The sequence below is a fragment of the Lissotriton helveticus genome, chromosome 5_1 (genome assembly GCF_964261635.1).
Source record: "Lissotriton helveticus chromosome 5_1, aLisHel1.1, whole genome shotgun sequence".
Lineage (NCBI taxonomy): Eukaryota > Metazoa > Chordata > Amphibia > Caudata > Salamandridae > Lissotriton > Lissotriton helveticus.
Genome location: NC_136065.1, coordinates 1,559,904,196 through 1,559,924,398, shown reverse-complemented (window position 1 = coordinate 1,559,924,398; position 20,203 = coordinate 1,559,904,196). Strand labels below are relative to the sequence as shown.

Here is a 20,203-nt window from a genome sequence, read left to right as displayed (position 1 = left end):
CACCACTGCCCATGGGAAAGATGAAAAGAGTCCTTTTGAGCTTATGCGTGGGAGGCGTGCAGGCATGAAACTTACTCCTTCCTGGCTTAAAAATCATCGGTTGGGAGATGATATTGCCTCATCTTCTAGTTTCAAAGCGGGTAAGTTCGCTATCGGTGATTTGGTGAAGGTTAAGTCAGGTAGGGTAACTAGAGGACTTGCCAAATTTAGAGGTCCTTTCCGCATTAAGAAAGTGTTTCGAGACTATGTTTTGTTGGGGAATGGTGAGAAATGGAAGGAGGGCAGAGTGGCTCTCTATCAGAGGTTGGCGTCTGTTAAGAGCTCTGTTCCTCCTTTGAGTGATTGTGTTTCGAGTGGTGAGGAGGGCATTCCTTCGCAAAACAATGGGTATATGTTTTCCACTCCTGTGGAAGTGAGTGTTCATTTGCTTTCAAATGTTTCGAATCGCAGGGAGGAGGGTGGTGGTGATGTTGATGGTCATGATAATGTTGATAATGTTGATAATCTTGTTACCGCTCGTACCAATGAACAGAGTGAGGTTGCTCAAGATCATTCTGCTTCTCGTAGTTCCAGATGCTCACGTCTCCATAGGCTTCCTCTTTTTTAGTATTAAATCTTTTTTATTCATAGCTTTAACACCGACCCATGCTTGTGAAGGCACCGGCCACACGACAACAATGCAATAATAGCGCCAAAGTAGGCACAGGTGCCATACTACATGTGTTACACACAGCAAGCCGCCTACAACCCTGCCGGGCCGGCCGCGTCTGAAAGCAAGAGAACCAGTCGGAAGCTGTAGCCCTGTGTGCAATAGAACAAAACTCCAAACTAACCCCTTCCCTCTGCCCACCCCCCTCCCACCTCCTTGTCCGCTGAGTGAACCAAAAATTCCCAACCAGTCCTGTATCAATAAAAGGAGCAGCATTCAAACAATTTCATATCTGGGCTTTCCGTTTGCCAGCCTTTGCCGTGGGCACAGTGAGTGGAGTGTCCGCAAGGTGCAGCAATCTCAAATAACGGGGACAGCTCAGCTCCCTGAACTCCCCGGTGAGTAAAGTCAAGAATGGCCGCCAGAGGTCTGCAAACTCCTCACCTCTTCCAGCCGCCGTCAGCGACAGCTTCTCCATCCCTAGGATCGTCCAAAGTCTGTGTAGCCAGCCAAGTTGAACGGGCGGCTGCGGGTCTCTCCAACGGGCCACAATGTTCTGCACCGCCGCCCCTAGTGCGATAGCAATCAATCTCCCCCTCATGGATTTCAGGGGATACATCAGCGCATTTGGCAAGCCAAGGAGTACATAGGCAGGGAATCTAGGGAGCTGGGTATCTAAGTGCGCGTCTATTAGATCCAGTATGGTGGACCAGTATTGCTGCAGTCGCTCACAGCTCCATAACAGATGCTCAAGTGTTCCCAGTTTCCCGCACCCCCTCCAGCAGCGATCACTAACCCGGGGGTCCCAGCGATGTATGCGCGCTGGGGTGTGGTACCAGTATGTGGCTACCTTAGTCAGGGTCTCAGTGAGGCCAGTGTGATAGGCCGAGTGCCGGGCTCTATGGAATATCCCTTCCCATTCCTTGCGCGTGAGTTGCCTCCCAAGGTCCTTCTCCCACTTAGCCTTCCCTGAGCTGTATGTGTATATGTTGGTAAGAAGCAGATTTTTGTATAAATCAGAAAGCAATTTCTTCTCGGATGTGCGTGTCAGTAGCCACTTCTCATAAGCCGTGAGGAAACGCTGCGCCCCTGGCCTAATTGACGGGTGTAGAACCCAGTGCCGGACCTGTAGATAAGGCAGGCGATCAGCCTCCTGTACCCCATAGTCCTCCTTCACCTTCTGAAAGGAGAGGATGCCTTCGAGGTTAAACATATGGCCTGCTTCCCTACAGGGCGTAGTCCTCCATGTTTTAAAGAGCTGTGGGTCAAGGCCTGGGGTGAAATCGGGGTTCCCGAATATCGGCGTTAGCGGAGAGGGAAACAAAGTGAGTCCTTTCCGGACAGCTACCTGATCCCACACCCTCAGCACCGTGCTTGTGATGTAGGATGCCTAGAGGTTAGGTGACCTGTGACGCCGCGGCAAGAAGGGAACACCCTGGAGGGGCCGGCCAGCCACTGCTGGTCCTGGAAGAGCCAGTGTTTGCTGGATTCGAGCTGGCGCCATTCCACCAGTGTGCGCAACTGTGCCGCTTGGAAATATAGGGTAAGGTCGGGCAGGCCCACTCCCCCGTGTGCCGGAGGGAGTATTACGATCTGATGCTTAAAGCGGGGGCGACGCCCGTTCCATACGAATCGCGCCAGATCCGCCTGCGTTATCTGAAGCCATCCCGCCGGCGGGCGCAAAGGGAGGGTCTGGAAGACGTAGAGAGCCTGCGGCAGCAGGGTCATCTTTATTGCCGCTATACGTCCTAGCCAGGAAAGCGTGAGACGGCTCCGTTTCCTCAGTGTCTCACTGAGGCGCGCACTCAGTCTGGAATAGTTGGCCTCCACCGTGCCTCGCACTGTTGGCACCAATAAGACCCCCAAGTACGTAACTGTAGAGGTGGACCACTGCAGATTGAATTCGGCCTTGGCGTCTGCCAACACATCTGGGGCAGGGACACATTTAACGCCACTGACTTTTCAACGTTGATTTTAAACCCCGAGGCTTGGGCGAAGGAGTGCAGCTCGACGAGGAGCCCCCGCAGGGATTGCATAGGGTCCATGAGGGAGAGCAGGACGTCATCCGCATATAGGCTGATCTTGTGCGTGTCTCCCCCAAAAGGGATGCCCTTGATGCGTTGGTGTTGTCTAACCCGCTGCGCCAGGGGCTCCATGTAGAGCGCGAACAGGAGGGGGGAGAGCGGGCAGCCCTGCCTGGTCCCTCTGCCTATCGGGAAATGTGGTGAGGTACGGCCATTGACTCGGACCGACGCGTGAGGCTGTCTGTAGCAGTTAAATATCCGATTGCGGAGAGTCTCCCCGAAGCCAAAGCTCTGGAGCGCCTGTTCTAGATAGGGCCAGTGCACCCGGTCGAACGCCTTCTCAGCGTCTACAGTGAGGAGCATACAACCCGGTCCTGTACGCGATCCGGCTTCAATGAGGTGGCGGACGCGTCTGGTGTTATCGCTCGTTTGCCGCTGGGGGATAAAGCCCGCCTGGTCGGTTTCAACCAACTGCTGCATATAGGGAGCCAGCCGGCTCGCAATGATGCCCGTGTACAACTTAAGGTCATCGTTCAGTAGAGATATCGGCCTGTAGGAGCCGCAGCGAGTGGGGTCCCTACCTGCTTTGGGTATCACCATAATCGCTGCCTCCAATAGCTCCGGAGGGATAGCTCCGGGCTGATCAAAGGTGTTAAAGGTGTTAAATAGATCTCGCAGCAGAGGAGCCACCTGTTGGCAAAACTTCTTATAAAAAGCCGCGGTGTAGCCGTCCGGGCCCGGGGATTTCCCTAGCTTAAGGCGGGAGATCGCTGAAACGACTTCCTCCAAGCCTATGGGCCTATCGAGGAACTGTGCTTGCGCCTCGCATAACTGTCGCCAGGCCCTGGCCGCCCCCGTGCGTTGGTGTAGTTGCTCCAGCTCCGCTACACGTTGTGTGAGTTCAGCCCTCTTCTGCGCGCGCTCCCTATTATTGGCCGCGGCTACTGAGATAAATTCGCCACGGAGGACCGCCTTGAGCGTCGCCCGTTGGGTAGCTTTAGTGGTGTCGCCGTTGGCGTTGTGCGTGAGGAAGTGGCTGATGGCAGTCTTAATCTTCTCCACCGTGGTGGGGCTCTGCATCAAACCATCTCGCAGGCGCCAGTGACGTTGCGGGCCAGGTGTGTCTGGCACCAGAAAGGACGCCACTACCGGGGAATGGTCCGACAGTGAGGCTGGGAGGATCTCAACATCGCGCGCGCGTCGCCAGTTGGGAGGAACACAAAAGGTAATCTAGTCGCGCATAAGACTTATGTGCTGCTGAGTAGTGAGTGTAGGCCGTGGCTTGGGGATGGCAGTGTCTCCACAGGTCAACTAGTCCCAAGTCTGCGAGGTGTGCATGCCCCTCAGCGGACAACGCCCCCACCTGGCCAAACCTCTGGTTGGAGCGGTCCGTGGTGTTACGAAACACCAGGTTGAGGTCCCCCCCAGCAATAGGTGTGGATGCGTGTTGGCTGTGGCTGCTTCCAGTGCAGAGTGTAAGTACCTCTCCTGTCCTTCATTGGGTGCGTACATAGAGCCTATCAATAGTGTCTGCCCGGCCATGAGAAAGCGATGTACCAGCAGTCTACCCTTCACCTCTGCCTCCTTCTGCAACACCCGCCCCCTGAAAGATTTTGCCACCAGGATTGCCACCCCAGCCACTTTCTTGGTCGCGGATGAGAAAAACTGCTCCGAGAAGGAGCGGGACCTCAGCCTATGGTGATCCTTGGACAGTAGGTGAGTCTCTTGCAGAAGGCATATGTCAGCCTGTGAGCGATCCAGAAAGGAGAGAATCGCCTTGCACTTGTTCGGGCTGTTAAGCCCTCTCACATTTGGGGAAAGTACCGTCAGTGGGCGTGTCATTCTGCGCGTGGAACAGGAGTAAGTGCATATGGAAAGCGGGCTGGTGGCTCAAAAGGAAAAACCCCATACTTCTCAGCGATTGTGAACAAGAAGGCCCCCCCCCTTTCCCCTTCCCCCACCCCAAACAACTGTCCCACCCGAACCCCAACTGGAAATCCCGTCAACTCCCCCCCTGTCCTGCCTCCCCCCATTGATGCCCCAACTTGAGTCCCCAAAGAACAAACCATAGTCTCGGCCCTGTTTGGAAGTTCAGGTCCATAGAAGTGTCTCAGTGGGAAACGTGGCAGTGGTGGTCCCTTCTCGGCTCCCCACTCCCCCCCATTATTAAAGCAAAGTGTGGTGGTCAACCCCCCGTTGTGCTATTCATGGAGAAACAGTGGTGTCGCGAACTACTTCTTGGACAGCTGCCGCTTGTTCCTGGGCAATCGTCGCTGGGTCCGGTCTCAGGCGCGTCCCTCGCCTGCGTCTTCTTCTGACCCTCTGCCAGCCATCCTGGTTACGCTGCGTCAGTCTGTCTTGAGACCCCCGGGGCGAGGCATCCTCCGCGTCCGTAGGGTCTGGCATGTCGATGTTTAGGAGGGCACAGGCGTCGCTGAGAGAGCGAAGTTGATGCAGTTTCCCTTGCCATTTGAAAATAATCCAAAATGGATGTCCCCATGAATACGGCATCTCCTTCTCGCGCAGGAAGGCTGTTACCGCCCTGAAATCACGTCTTTTTTGGAACGTGATGGCCGACAGGTCCTGATACAGAGCGATGGCAACCCCCCTGAAGTGCAGAGGCTGTTTCCGCCGGGCGTCCTGGAGGATCCGTTCCTTCACGGGGAAATCAGGGAGGTACGCCAGGATATCTGGTGGCGGGGCCGGTGCACGCCTCGGCAGGCCCACTCTGTGTGCACGGTCTATGCGTATGGTGAAGTCCTCTGGTTCCCCCAGAATCTCCCGGAAAAGATCCTGTAAGTATCCTGTGACGCTATTCCCCTCGGCTCCCTGTGGTACATTTCTGACCCGTATATTGTTTCTCCGAGAGCGATTCTCCAGGTCCTCTGCATGGGCCTGTAAGTCTACGTGCTGCTCCTGGAGACGGAGGACCTCCTGTTGGAGGTGCACCAGTTCTTCGCTACGGGCGTGACCGGCATCCTCCACTGCGGCCACTCTCTCCCCCAGGCCGTCTATGTCCCTGCGGAGCTCCCGTTGCTCCCCGGCAATGTCCTGTTTGAGGACCTGAAAATCATCTCTGAGAGTGTTGAACAGCGATTCTAAGAAAGTGCGTGTGATGGGAGCCTCTTGTATCTCCTGTTGTTGCACCTCGGGGTTCGCTGGAGTAGGGGGGGTGTCTGAGCCTTCCCTCCCTTGGGCGTAGACTTGTGTAGCAGTTCTGTGATTGTGCGATTCGCTCTGCGGCTTGCGTTTGCCATGCTGCTCTCGAGTCTGGGGAAGTGCTATGACTCCGAGTTCCCCCCCCAGGGCCCTGGGTGGTCTTCGTTTCTGTCTGTCCGTGCGGTATGTAGGTTCCTTGGGAGCACCACTTTTGTCACTAGGCCAGCCGAGGGGCCTCTTCCTCCCTGGCCCCAGCCGACAGTGTCCGCCTACACCTGTCTCTGCCCAGCTCAGTCTCTCGGGCACGGCGCCGGTAGTGCCCCTCTCTCCTCCTGCCGGGGGCCCGATCCCCCTACCCCCGAGATGCCGCTCCGCACTCCTCACCTCCACAATGGGGCCCTCCTGGGTTCCCGGTCCGGGACAGCCACCACCTGGCTCACCGCACTCAAGAGCGCGGGATCGTCCGTTGTAGCGGTGCGGTCCGATCCACTCCGCCAAGCCTGGAGTGGGCCCCTGGGTGGCACGTGGCCGGTGGGCTATCAGGCTCGGTGTCTCTGTTAGCGGGGCTCCCTCCGACTCTCCCCGTCCTCTGCCACCCTTACCGCTGAGGTCACAGGCCGGGCCTTCAACGTGTCCTGAATTGGCCGTCACGACCGGCCGGTCACGCTCGTGGGCTCGGGCGTCGGGCCTCTCCTTGTCTCGGCTCGCCTCCCTGATCTGGGGTCTCCGGCCTCCAGGCCCGCTCCTCGTCCACCGGTCTCCCGGCTGCCCTCCTTCTTGACTGTGGTGGCCCGAGTGGCCGCCAACGCCGTTCTCCGCCCCCGGGCCTCTCGGCTGTCTGTTGAGGCCCAAAGCCGGGGTCTCAATTTGGCCGGCTTGTCATCCAGCTGCACCCTGGTCGCGCCACGCCGTGGCCCGGGCCCACCAACTCAGATCTCGCGTCTGGGCATCGGCCACTCACCGCTGTCGGCCCCGCTGCACCAATGGGCCTCCCTGCTGCTGCGTCTCGGCCCTGGGTCCGCAGCTCCCGGTAACCCACGCTGTGTCTCCCCTCGAGGTGCGTGGATGCACCTCCGTATGCGACCTAGTTCGGCCCTGCCACGTGAGCCCCGGACCCTGTCCTGCTGGCCGCTCCACCTCTTGGGCTGGTGCCCTTCTGTCCCCTGGCGTCTCTCTCCTCTTTCGGGGGGCCGTCTGGCCGGTCGCCACCTCCGGGCGCCCCTTCGCGGCCTCGCCGCCGTCCGCCTAGGCCCGAAGCCGGGGCCTCGATTTGCACGGCCCGTCGGCCTGGTGGTGATTGTTGCCGCTTCTTGCCTGCTTTGTCGCGCTTGGCCCCCCTCCTTCTTGACTTGGGTGGCTCGGGTGGCCGCCGACACCAGTCTCTGTGCTTTGGCCTCTCCGCTGTCAGCCTAGGCCCAAATCCGGGGTCTCAATTGGGCCGGCTCGCCTTCCGGTCGCACCCCTGTACTGCCGCCTAATAGTCCGGGCCCATCGGCTCAGTGCTTGCGTCGGGGCCCCGGCCACTCACCGCTATTTGCCTCTCTTCAGCAATGGGGCTCCCTGTCGCTGTGTCTTGGCCCCAGGCAGCAGCCTCCGGTCGCCCGTGCTGCTTCTCCCCTCAGGGTGTGTGGATGCGACTCAGGCCGCGGCCCAGTTCCGGCCTTGCCGCGTGGGCCCCGGACACCGCCCTGTAGGCCGCTCCGCCCCCCGATCTGGTGCTCTCCTGTCCCTTGGCGTCTTTCTCCTCCGCCGGGGAACCGCCTGGCCGGAAGCTGTCTCCCACCTGTGCCCCTTCGCGGCCTCGCCTCCGTCCGCCTAGGCCCCACGCCGGGGCCTCAATTTGCTCGGCCCGTCGGCCGGGTGTCGGAGGGTGCCGCCGCTTGCTTGCTACGCCGCCTCGGGGCGTCGCGTGGGGAGCGCCACTGTCGGAGCCTGCCTGCTCCCCGCGGGGCCCGTTCCCTGTGTGCCCGGACCACCGCTGGCAACCTCGTCGCTCTACGCCAGGCCTCCTCGCCTCCGGAGCCCGCCTCGCTTGCCCCTGTCTCCCGGTCCGGCCGGGTCTCGGGTTACTCCACCCGCTGCTCGCACTTCCGCTGTGGGTGACCACTGTCCCACGACGCTGGGGGTCGAAATCGCCTTGCTCAGGGGTCCCAACTGCTATTTTGAGGCTTTTATGGGTCTGAGGCCGGGGAGCCAAGGGAAAGCACGTCCATTCAGCTCGCCATCTTGGCCACGCCCCCGCTTCCTCTTTTTTAAGTGCTTACATATGTTAGTGTTTGGTCAACATGTCTCCCTAAGGGAAGGAGGTGTGTTGCACATTGTATCTCCTTTGTATGTATTGTTCGTGTCCCCTTTAAGTCCCATTCAGAATGTGTGTGTGTGTGTACATTCTAGGCTGACTCGGCTGGTGTGTTCCAGACGAGACAGTTGGTGTCTGGCTGGCTGGAGTGTAGGTTGTTGTTCTGCTTTCTACTGAATAAAGCCACGTTTCCTGGATAAGTGACTTGTGTCTGTCTACAATCTATCTACAACAGAGTACCAGTGGATTTGTCTGGGTTTTGTTCAAGTGGATTGCAGAATTAAAGTTTCATACTTTCAAGGACCCAATTGGAGATTCCAGAACCTTGGACTGTGTTGGATACTTTGGGACCCGCAAGCAGAAATCCAGGAAAGAGTTCTAACTGGACCCAGCCTGCAGGAGAAGGCTTCACAAGAGTGGTGAGAAATTCTCCAGAACCATGTTTAAAGGTGTATCCCTGTCAGAGAAAATGAAATGACTAAAAGGTTGGTTTCTAAGCACTAGAAAGTGACTAATCTTTAAAAATTCATATCTCTGGTTCCCTACAGTGGATTATTTTTGTGTTGCTGTCATTTAAAGGAATTGGGCCAGTTTCTTTTTATTGCTTGCCTGGGTACGTTACTTTACATATATTACTTTACCTGACCCAGGAACTTTATCCTAACCACCAGGGGGTCCTTGATACTCTACACAGTAATTTAAAGGTTAAACATATTACCTATTTTTATAAATTGGTGTTGAATTTTTATTTTGTGTAGTGTCTTAATTATTTACTGAAATTGTGTTTTTAAATGCTCTACATACCTGTCTTTGAGGTTAAGCCTGTCTGCTCGCAGCCACGTTACCAAGGTTTGAGCATAGGAATAAGACCTATGCTGAGTCCTATCATGTGTTATTGGCCTTATTGCCAGTGGCAGACCTACATTTGCCCCTACCAATAATTCACTTTCCAACAATGTCTTATTTCATTTTTCTTTAATGCGTTTCTCCTACTGCAAGCACGACATACTTTCCTGCAACATTCAGCGCGCCATGCGCTTTCACTTTCCAACCAGCCCGGGACAATGGCGGTCGCTACTTTGAAGTGAAATAGGTCTCGCATTTACAATAGTTTGAGCTATTGGCATTGTAAATGACAACATCTTTTATGTACATGTTAATTATCAAAACAGATAAATAAATGGCATTGTCATTTACAATGCCAATAGCTGAAACTCAGCAATGTTGCAGCGAGTATAATAATATAAATATAAAGCAGACTGCAAAAGCGGAATCGTTTCCCGGTTCTTAAATAAGAGAGCTTATTTTTAGTGAACTCAAGAGATGAGACTGTGATTGTAATTGTGATGTGATTGTGAGAGAGATTTATATAAGCGCACAAATGCCCGTGGGCGTCTAGGCGCTTATAGTGGAGGAGAGTGCACACATTTTCAGTTGTGGGAGATTTAAGTTACGTTAGTTTGAGAAAAGCCATGTCTTTATACGCTTTCTGAATCCGAGCAGAGTTGGGCAGCTTTTGATGTATATTGGGAGTGAGTTCCACAGTTTCTCTGTGCCCAGGACAAAGCTTCTTCCGCCCCACTTGACTTTTTTGAATGTTGGTGTCTGGAGGAGTTTGTTCCTGTGCTGAGCAAAGGTGTCTTGGGGGACAGTACCAGGTGAGATGTTGTTTCAAAAATGCTTGTCCATTTCCATGTAATGCTATGTGTGCCAAACAAAGGGCCTTAAAATCTCATCTTTTCTTGATGGGGAGCCAGTGGAGTTTTTTCAAGCCTTCTGATATGGACTGGAATTTTGGGATATTCAATATTGTTCTGGAGGTGGCGTTTTGTGCGCGCTGAAGCTTGGCCATTTGCTGTTTTGGAGGCCCAAGTATAGGGCATTTCCGTAGTTTAGTCTGGCCAAGACCAGAACCGTTATTAGAGTTTTTACCGCTTCACGGGGTATAAAAATGCGTATTTTTCTGAAAGATTTTAAGATCAGAAATATCATTGATACAACTTTGTTGACCTGGTGTTGGAAGGACATTTTGTCATCAAAGATTATGCCAAAGTTCCTCACTTTTTGACGGCCCTGCCAAGTTTCTAACCTGTGACCTACTGAACAAAAATGAAATGAAAGATTTTATTAAGTGCATGTATGCCGAGGCGTCTTAGCGCTAGCTGTCATAAATCTATACAAGAGTAGATTGATAAAAGATTATGACATTAGCTTGAAAAGCCATGTTTTTAATGATTTCCTGAAAGATAGTCAATTGGTTTCACTTCTGTGGCTGACGGGCAGTGTGTTCAATAAATTAGGAGCCAAGAGGAAAAAGCTTCTGCCACCCCATTTTTCTGTCCTTACCCAGGGAGCCACAAGTAGAGAGGCCTGTGATGACCTAGGGTTACCTAGTGGGTTGTGGCGTCTAATATGCTTCCTAAAAAATCGGCTCCAGCTCCGTTCAATCTCTCGTGCAAAATGCACATTGTTTTGAATTGGATCCTTGCCTGGACTGGGAGCCAGTGCAGGTCTTGAATGCTTTGGGCTAAAGGACTGAATTTAGGAATCTTAAGCAGCAGTGGTGCAGCTGCGTTCTGTAGTGCTTGCAACTTGCATATAGTTCTCTTGCTTGCCCCTAAGTAGAGAGCATTACAATAATCGATTTTTGCACCAGAGCAACAACGACTGTTTTCCTAAGATCCATAGGAATGAAAGGTACAATTTTTAGTAGAGTCTTCATCACAAAGAAGCATGATGAGGTGATGCTATTTACCTGGTCTGATAGTGATAAATGGTCATCTTTCATGACACCAAGGTTTTTTACCTTTTTTACTGGCAGCTGGCATGTCCCAGCTGCTTCCGCCCACCATGAGGAATTCCAGAAGGAGATATCCTTACCGAACAAAACTACTTCCGTTTTGTCAGAATTTAGCTTTAAGAAGTTATCTCGCATCCACCTAATAATGTGAACCATACAATCATTAAATTTAGTTGCCATGTCCTCCGACTTGTAAGATAAAGACACCACTATTTGCATGTTGTCAGCATAAGAAATAGCGGTGAAGCTGTGGGAACATATGAGTCTGGCCAGTGGAGTGACATAGGCATTGAAAAATGTTGGAGATAGTGAGGATCCCTGAGGCACTCCACATGGCCGGGCGTAGAGATGAGATTTATGTTCTCCCATCGCTATGGTTTGTTCTCTGTCAGATAGGTAGGATCTGAGAATATTGGAGGCATTGCCTGTAATCCCTATTTCGGAAAGGCTTGAATAAGTATTTGGTGATTAACCGTGTCGAATGCGGCTGAGAGGTCAAGCAGAATCAGTATAACTTTCCCTCCCCGTCTAGTTGGACACATAATTCCTTAGTGGTGGCGATCAGGGCAGACTCTGTGCTGTGTAACGGTCAAAATCTGTGTGCACAGAGTCTGAAGCAATTCTTCATTAAGAGCTTTTCAAGAATTTTAGATGGAAACGGTAGACAAGAGATGGGCTGGTAGTTGCTATTCTACATGGAATTGTGAGACGGTTTCTTCAAAATAGGCCTAACCCGGGATTTTTTTCAGATAGCAGGGAAATGTCCGACATCCAAGATGTTGTTAAGAAGGGGTGCTAAATGGTGTGCAATAATGTTGGGGACCACATGAAGGACCATAGCAGGACAGGGGTCCAGTGGGGATCTCAAATTTATTGACATTATGAGACCCTCGACTCGTTCTGGTGTTAGGTGGTTAAATTCTTGTAGGTGACTCTGCAGGGTCGCCTCGCCTTTGTTAATCCCATCCAGATTATCTCTGGCCTTACTGCTAGAGAACTCATCATACACCTTTTTCACTTTCTTGTGAAAAAACTCAGCTAGTTTGTCACAGAATTGCTTACTAGGACTGAACTGTTTGCTTTCGCCAAATTTGGATAGGGCAGAAACGGTTTTAAAAAGTTCTCTTGCTGAGTGTTTTGCAGCACTGATTTTTTCGGTATAAAACGTGCTTTTGCCGCAGTTATTGACTCTTTATAGTTTACTATCACCTCATTATATTGATTTTTTTCTAGTTCCGAGTTTTCTTTCCTCCATGCTCGTTCTTTAGCCCTGCATTTTTTCTTTAATTCTTTTAACTCAAATGTGTACCAAGGGGCTGATGGTTGTTTCTTCAAATGTGTGCATGTATCTCTGGGGCTAGATTCTTGAATGCTGAGTCAATCCAGCCCTCATAGTTAAGGGCTGCAGAGTCAGGGTCCGCGTTTAGGTTGGGGCTATGGGAGCGTAAGGCGAGTTCCAGATCTGGAGTATTTATTTTAAGCCAGAGGCGCGTTTTGCCCATCCTATTATTGTTTGATTCTTTTAGGGGGTGTCCCATGAGTGATAGCTCATAGAAAACAGCACTGTGATCAGTCCATGTCATAGGTAGTGTTCTGATAAATTGTATCCGAGCATGATTGGTGAAGATGCCATCCAATGTATGTTTCCATGTATGAGTAGGTTCAGTAACAATTTGATTCAAGTCGAAACTCTTTAGTCTATCGATTAAATTGATGGTGTCCCGACTTTCGGTGGACTCCAAATGAAAATTAAAATCCCCCAGTAGTGAGAAATTAGAATATTCAATGCAAGACTCCATAGCGGTCTGTATGGAGGAAATAAAAGGGTTTCTGGGACCTGGTGGGTGATAGATTAGTATCCAGTTGAAAACCATAACATTGTTGCATTCAAATGTAAACAGGACCGCTTCTTCCTTCAGTTGGGGGATATCTGCAAATTAGACCGTAATGTTGGAACAGTATGCAATTGCAACTCCCGCCCACTTGTTGTCCTTCTCTATCGATCTTAAACAGATTGTATCCTATTGGTATGGCCGTATTCAAATCGGCTCAGAAGAACCATTTGTCCATGTCTCCATGAGGAACATAATGTCCGGCTTGTGTTGAACAATGAAGTCGGTTAGTTCGTATTTATGTTCAGGAAGTGACCTAGTATTGAGTAGGACACAGTTTAAGACATGGTCATTTGGCTTGCATATGCACTCAGCAGGCAGATTAGTAGCCCTAGCTTTGGTGTTGTGAAGACTAGTAGGAGTAGTAGACGCAGCAAACTTTATGTGAGGCAATGTTGTTTCCAAAAATCACCCTTCAAATTTATAGGCTTACATTTATTTTGCTTACTTGCAGCTCCGATATTCAGTAAGGTCTCTTCATGGTCCTCTGAGAGGACTTTCCAGATCAAATCCAGCCTTGCTTGCTCAGACACTTTTCACGCCCCACATGGAGTACCACAGGGCTCCATCCTGAGCCCGCTGCTCTTTAATCTGTATCTCAAACCACTGGCCGACCTAGCGGACGGCGTAGGCCTAACATTAATGACCTACGCAGATGATTCCCAAATCATTTTCTCACTATCAGAATCAAATCCCGCAGCTCCTTCTCTCCTCAAAATTGGACTCCAGAAAATCTTCAACTGGATGACCACCAACCAGTTGAAATTAAACGGTGATAAAACCGAAATCCTCCTATTAGGAAAAAACAAGGAGCTCTGGAATTCCTCCCATTGGCCCCCTGAGTTGGGAAATTTTCCCCCTCCAGTAACCCAGGTAAGAAATTTAGGAGTCACCATTGACAATGCACTGTCAATGAAACAGCAGGCAAACAAAGTTGCAGGGCTATGTTTCACCATAATAAAATGGTTGAAAAAAATCACATGGATGCTGCCCCCTGCCACACAAAAAACCGTAGTCAACGCGCTAATAACATCGCGCATTGACTACGGCAACATCCTCTACCTGAGTTCAAACCAAGCGGTCATCAAGCGACTCCAAATGATCCAAAATTCAGCCGCAAGACTCCTGTGCAGGATACCAAAATCGGCAAGAGTATCAAAATACCTAAACGATTTACACTGGCTCAAGATTGAACACCGGATCAGTTTTAAAACACTGAGTTACATGTTCAAAATCAAATCCAAAACAGCACCAACTTATCTGCAAGCGTTAGCTACCCCCTACCTACCAACAAGAAATCTGCGCTCCCAAACTGCAGCCAATTTCGCTGTTCCCAGATTCAGATTGCAAAGAGCTGGCGGAAGATCGTTTACTGTCAGAGGGCCTATACTGTGGAACACACTTCCCCTGCATATCCGGAAGGAGGAAAACTACACTAGTTTCCGGAAAAATGTAAAAACCTGGCTCTTCCAAAAACAACTATGCTAAAACCATGTCCAGCTTATACCTCTGTTCAATCATATGTCATAGGCGCCGGGAAACCCTTTTTGGGTAGCTGCGCGCCATACAAATGTAAAAAATAAATAAATAAATATAAATGGTATGTCCTAACAGCAGTTTGACCAGGGGTTCTGGGGCACTGTGCATTCCGGTTGCAGATGGGCTTGCCTTCGGGGAGCCGGCGGCGCGCCCGCTGTGCAGGCGCGTTAGCGTGCTCCTTTATACTATAGTGAGGGCTGAAACAACTAGAGCGTCAACCAAAATAGCGGCCCACACTCACTGGCGGGACCGCCTAATGACAGCCTTGAGGGATGAGGACTTCAAGGTAGAGTGCAAGTTATTGTAAAAGCACACAAATTCAATACAGTTTTTAAAAATCAATTTAGAAGTTCCCCTGGAGCCTTAACTCAGTCCCTTGGATCGAAAATGACAGCGCTGCAAGGTCACATCAACGTGCTCCTTTATACTACAGTGGGGGCTGAAACAACTAGAGCATCAACCAAAATGGTGGCCCGCACTGACTTGCGGGACCGTCTAATGGCCGCCGTGAGGGATGAGGACTTCAAGGTAAAGTGCAAGTTGTTGTAAAAAACACACATTCAATACGGTTTTCAAAATTCAGAACAGATGTACCTTAACTTACTGATGTCGCATAATGTACCTTAACTTACTGATGTACAGAGATTACTAAACAAGTGCACATCTGTTTTAAAGTGTACTGTAGAACATTCCAAGTTGCCATGAATATGGGCATGAATTCCTGCACAGTCAGTTCAGTTTGCTTTCAAGGCCTGAAATCCATGTTTTGCATTATTTAAAAAACAGAAAAGCTGGTTTAGGCCCCACCTGCTCTCCTGAGTGCTCCAATTGCTCAAATGCATCCGTGGAAACACTAGCCTCGTGGACAGGGGCTCGTCCTTAGTTGAAAACAAACTTATCTCCATAAAAAGTTATATAAGCTTTTCCCATATTAATAATTAAAAAAAAAGCAATATTCATTATTGCTCGCAATTTCCTCTCTAGGCAAGACACCTAGGCTTCAGTTTGTTTCCACAGCACATGGTAAGTCGCTGTTAGATGTTGGGAAGAAATTAGGGTGGGGTAATAGATTATTACATACATCATAATTTACATTCCTAAACCGAACTAGGGGGCAGATGTATCAAAGCATTTTTTGTCGCAAACGCTGCGAATCGCTAAAAAGCAGCGTTTGCGACAAAAAAATCTCAAAATGGAATGTATCATGTAAAAAGCATCGCAATATTAAGGAATCGCAAATTTTGCAATTCCTTAATATTGCGTAAGCATTTAAGGAATCGCAAATTGCGATTCCTTAAATGCTATGTATGGAGCAATTAAGTTTTGCAAATTTACACTAAGAAATCGCAAATTACCACCAACTTGTAGTTGGTGGTAATTTGCGAATTCTTTTACAAATGCACGTTTTGGCATTTGTAAAGGTGCCATGTGGCGCTCATACATGCCCGTAGGGCATGTATGTGCGCCATATGTGCACACATGTACATTTCAGGGGTGCATCAGGGTGTCCTTAAGACACCCTTGCACCCTTGTAATTATGCTCAATTTGCGATTAGCAAATTGTGAATCGCAAATTGAGAATAACTTCCCATTCCTTCCTATGGGCCTCCTGGCCCATAGAAATGAATGGGAAATTATTCCTTAATTGCGATTAGCAATTTGCTAATCGCAATTAAGGAATTTTAAGAAATCGTTAAAAAATAGCGAATTTCTAGATACATATTGTTAGATCTGGGGGTCTCTAGTTGGCAATGGTTATCACCTTTGTCCAAATAGGGACCCTTACTTCTAAGTCAGGACAAGGGGATTACTCTCTTTAATAACCCCTTGGTAGCTTGGCAAGAGCAGACAGGCTTATCTCAGAGGCAGTGTGTTAAGCATTTGTGAATATACACAGTAATACAGTGATAGCACTACAGATGGACACAACACAGGTTTTATAAAAATAGGTATTCTTTATATAGACTTAAACACAAGACCACAAACGACAAAAATCCACAATACTATACTAAACGTTTACTTAAAAGATGTTGAAAGTCTCTTAATTCAAGTTGATGGTAAATGCGACAAAGTTCTCAACAAAGTTCTGGGATGCGGCACGCAAAGTAAACAAAAAGGCTCACAGAAGGGAAATGCGTCGGTTCCGTGACCCGGGGGAACGGTTGTGTCCTTCCTCAATGCTTGCGTAGAGTAGGGGACTCGTCGTGAGCCTTACCGGTGCGGAGGTGATGCGTAGATTCTCGACCTGTTGCGGTGCGCAAGATGGCGCCTTGATGCGATGCGATGACGATGCGAGGATCCAGTTGCGATGCAAGAAGATGGCGCCCTTGATGCGGCGATGCGATGACGATGCGGTGACGCCCTGGCAGCCTTGCGACGACTCTGTGCGTTGGAGCCGCGTCAGGCCCTGAAATGCGCTTCTCCGGTGATGCGATGACAGCTCTCTCGATGCGTCGCGCTTCTCCGGCGATGCGACAGCAGACAGCTTTGATGAACACACGCTTCCAGGGAGATGCGACGAACTCTCGCTTCTCCGGCGTTGCGATGATTTCAGCTGCGGCGGCGACACGCTTCTTCTCGATGCGTCGCGCTTCCAGCTCCCAGCGGCACGCAAGTGACTGGAGTCAGAATTCCCAGCAAGGAAATTCAGGAGGGAGCTGGAGGTGAAGTCTTTTGGCCCTGAGACTTCAGCAGGAGGCAAGCACAGTTCAAGCCCTTGGAGAATATTCTGTAGCTGAAAGTCCTTACAAAGTTCCTTCTCCTTTCCCTTGGCAATGAAGCAACCACTGCAGGCCGGATTGGTGTCAGTACAACGCATGTTATTACAACGCATGCATTTACATCGCATTTTTTACAACGCAACTGTTATTACAACGCGTTTTTTTACAACGCATGCTATTACATCGTAAAATAGTGTTATTGATTCTAAAGTACTTTTACAACGCATTTTAATACAACGCATACCATTACATATATATATATTTTTTTTTTGTAAAATAAAATCTGTCACGGGATGCAGGGAAATTAGGGGTTTTGGGTGGGTAAGTGTTTTAAAAAACAGGTCATTAAACTATTATTATATTACGATTTTGGTTTATTTATTTAATAAATTAATACCCGAGTATTAAAAAATAATACATTTCAAAGCATACCATTACTTATATATTTTTTTTTTTGTAAAATAAAATCTGGCACGGGATGCAGGGAAATTAGGGGTTTTGGGTGGGTAAGTGTATTAAAAAACGGGTCATTAAACTACTATAATATTACGAATTCGGTTTATTTATTTAATAAATTAATACCCGAGTAATAAAAAACATATTTAATTATTTAATAAATTAATACCCGAGTATTAAAAAATAATACATTTCAAAGCATACCATTACATATATATATTTTTTTTTTTGTAAAATAAAATCTGTCACGGGATGCAGGGAAATTAGGGGTTTTGGGTGGGTAAGTGTATTAAAAAACGGGTCATTAAACTACTATAATATTACGAATTCGGTTTATTTATTTAATAAATTAATACCCGAGTAATAAAAAACATATTTATTTATTTAATAAATTAATACTCGATTACTTATAAAAATACTATGTACCATGGAATTCTTTAACAACGCAAAAGAATATATATATTTTAAGAATATAAAGGAGAAATAATAGTTTCCAATACTCGATAGAAAAAAATAATGACCTTACGAAGAAATGAACGCCATTTTAAACACTGCAATGAAAAATAATGTCCATCTACTATTTCAATGCCCTCCAATGTCAACAAGACATTCAAAATGGATGTTAAAAAGGAACGAAAGTTTGTTGAGCTTACTTTTAAATAAAACAAATTAAATTATATGTTTCCTCATTAAATTATTCCCCAAAAATTATGAAAGTAATCAATATAATTTACGAAAAATATAATGCTATTTAAGAAAAGTTATAAATAGACGTATCCCACTATTTTGAAAACAGTTGATTATCAACTAGCAGTGTAATCAGACGTGAAAACCTGACCCTCTGACCTCTTCAGATAAATATCACCGAAAGCGACCGTAGAAGCATTTCTATTTCATAGAACAGTAAGATATTTAAAACGATTTGGTAAAATGTTTTCAGTTAACATATTATTAGCGTAATATTTCCTAAAACTGTTTAAATTTTGTATTAATTAATATAGTAGTATACATTAATTTAGTAACACTTAGAACCTAATATGTAAGGTTTATTCGTTTTTTTGTTAACATTGTGAACGGTAATAATAGTTAAAAATTATTTTATGAGAAATAAATGTATTTAATGAACGATAAACAAAATATAATTAATTCAACAATTTAAAATATTTCGTGAAGTAATAAACTTTTTAAATAATTTATTTATAGAAACGCCAACATTTCTAAACTAATGAGAAATGGCTTAAAAGTAATATTTCTTTATTCGTACATCCAAATGCATGGTAAACGATTTATTAATAAATAATACATATATTTCTAAAGGGTAACATCCATTACAACGCAACTATTAATCCATTTCAAATGTTTCCTGAAATATTATCTCAGCCAGACCTAACTGGAAAACAAAAATTGATAATTGCATTAAATAAAGTGGATTAATGAAATTTTTTTTCCATATAATTGGAACATTAATTGTATATTAAAAAAATCGTTATCAAATAACTGCTTATAAAAATATAAATGTTTTGTTTAAATTATTTTATTTAATAAAAAATTACATAGCACATAAAAAAACGAACCGTGTATATACCCCCACTCAGTTCAGTAAATAACCTGAAATACTAAAAATAAGTATGATTAAACGATAAAGGAAATACAGTGTAAAAAGTTTGTATATATATATATTAAAAAAAATAAGGTTCCATTGCATCCGAAAAAATTTAAAAGCTAATACAAAATCGTACGATAATGTGCAGTAATATATTATTTTTTAATTTTTAAATGATTAAAAAACACCACATTTAAATAAAACTTTTGAAATTGTTTTTTTTAAAGGCAAACTGAATAAGTTGCAAAAGTCACAGAACGTCGAAAAATCAACCAAAATCGAGAGTATTTTGAAGAATTTTTAAAAAACAACCTTCAAAAAACAAAGGTAATTTCCATGAATATATATATTGCATTTACTGATGTCATAGTAAATAAAAAGCAATGTCGTAAAGATTATAAGTGCAGTATAATAATATTATTTACCATATTTCTAAAAATCCTTCAAAGTAAATTTTTTTCTCTACAAATATATAAAGCAGCCAATAAAATAGTATAATTTCTAAGCATTGAACACCTTTTGTACTTGTTTTCTTCACAGCCTACCAGAAACCACTTCAACGCACACATCCGCATAAAGGCAGCCAACAGTTTTTCAAAAAAAACATTCCAAAACCCAAGGTAATTTTCCTAAATAAACATATCTGAGTATCATATTTCAGAGCAATTAAAAAACATTGTTAAACGCATTATAAGTGCAGAATAATAACTAGTAAAATTATTTAATTACTATCCCAACTTTTTGAAAGTGCATGAGTTGGGAAAGTGCTGGATAGTGTCCAAGTGCCACTTACTATTGTAACTCCAGGTGACTGCATATTCATAGAAAGTGCTGGTTAGTGAAAAAGTGCCAATTACTATTCCAACTCTGTGAAAGTGGATGAGTAGAGAAAGTGCAGGATAGTGTCCTATTGCCATTTACTATTCTAACTCCAGGTGAGTGCATATTCAGATAAAGAGCTGGTTAGTGAAAAATTGCCAATTACTATTCCAACTCTGTGAAAGTGCATGAGTAGGGAAAGTGCTGGATAGTGTCCAAGTGTCATTTAGTATTCTAACTCCA

General features: G+C 47.0%; 1 protein-coding gene across 1 annotated transcript in view; it reads right to left on the bottom strand.

Annotated features, from left to right (window-relative positions):
* The window catches only part of ETNK2 (ethanolamine kinase 2), a 325,147-nt gene that overhangs the window by 108,099 nt on the left and 196,845 nt on the right, over positions 1-20,203 (bottom strand). The window lies entirely within an intron of this gene.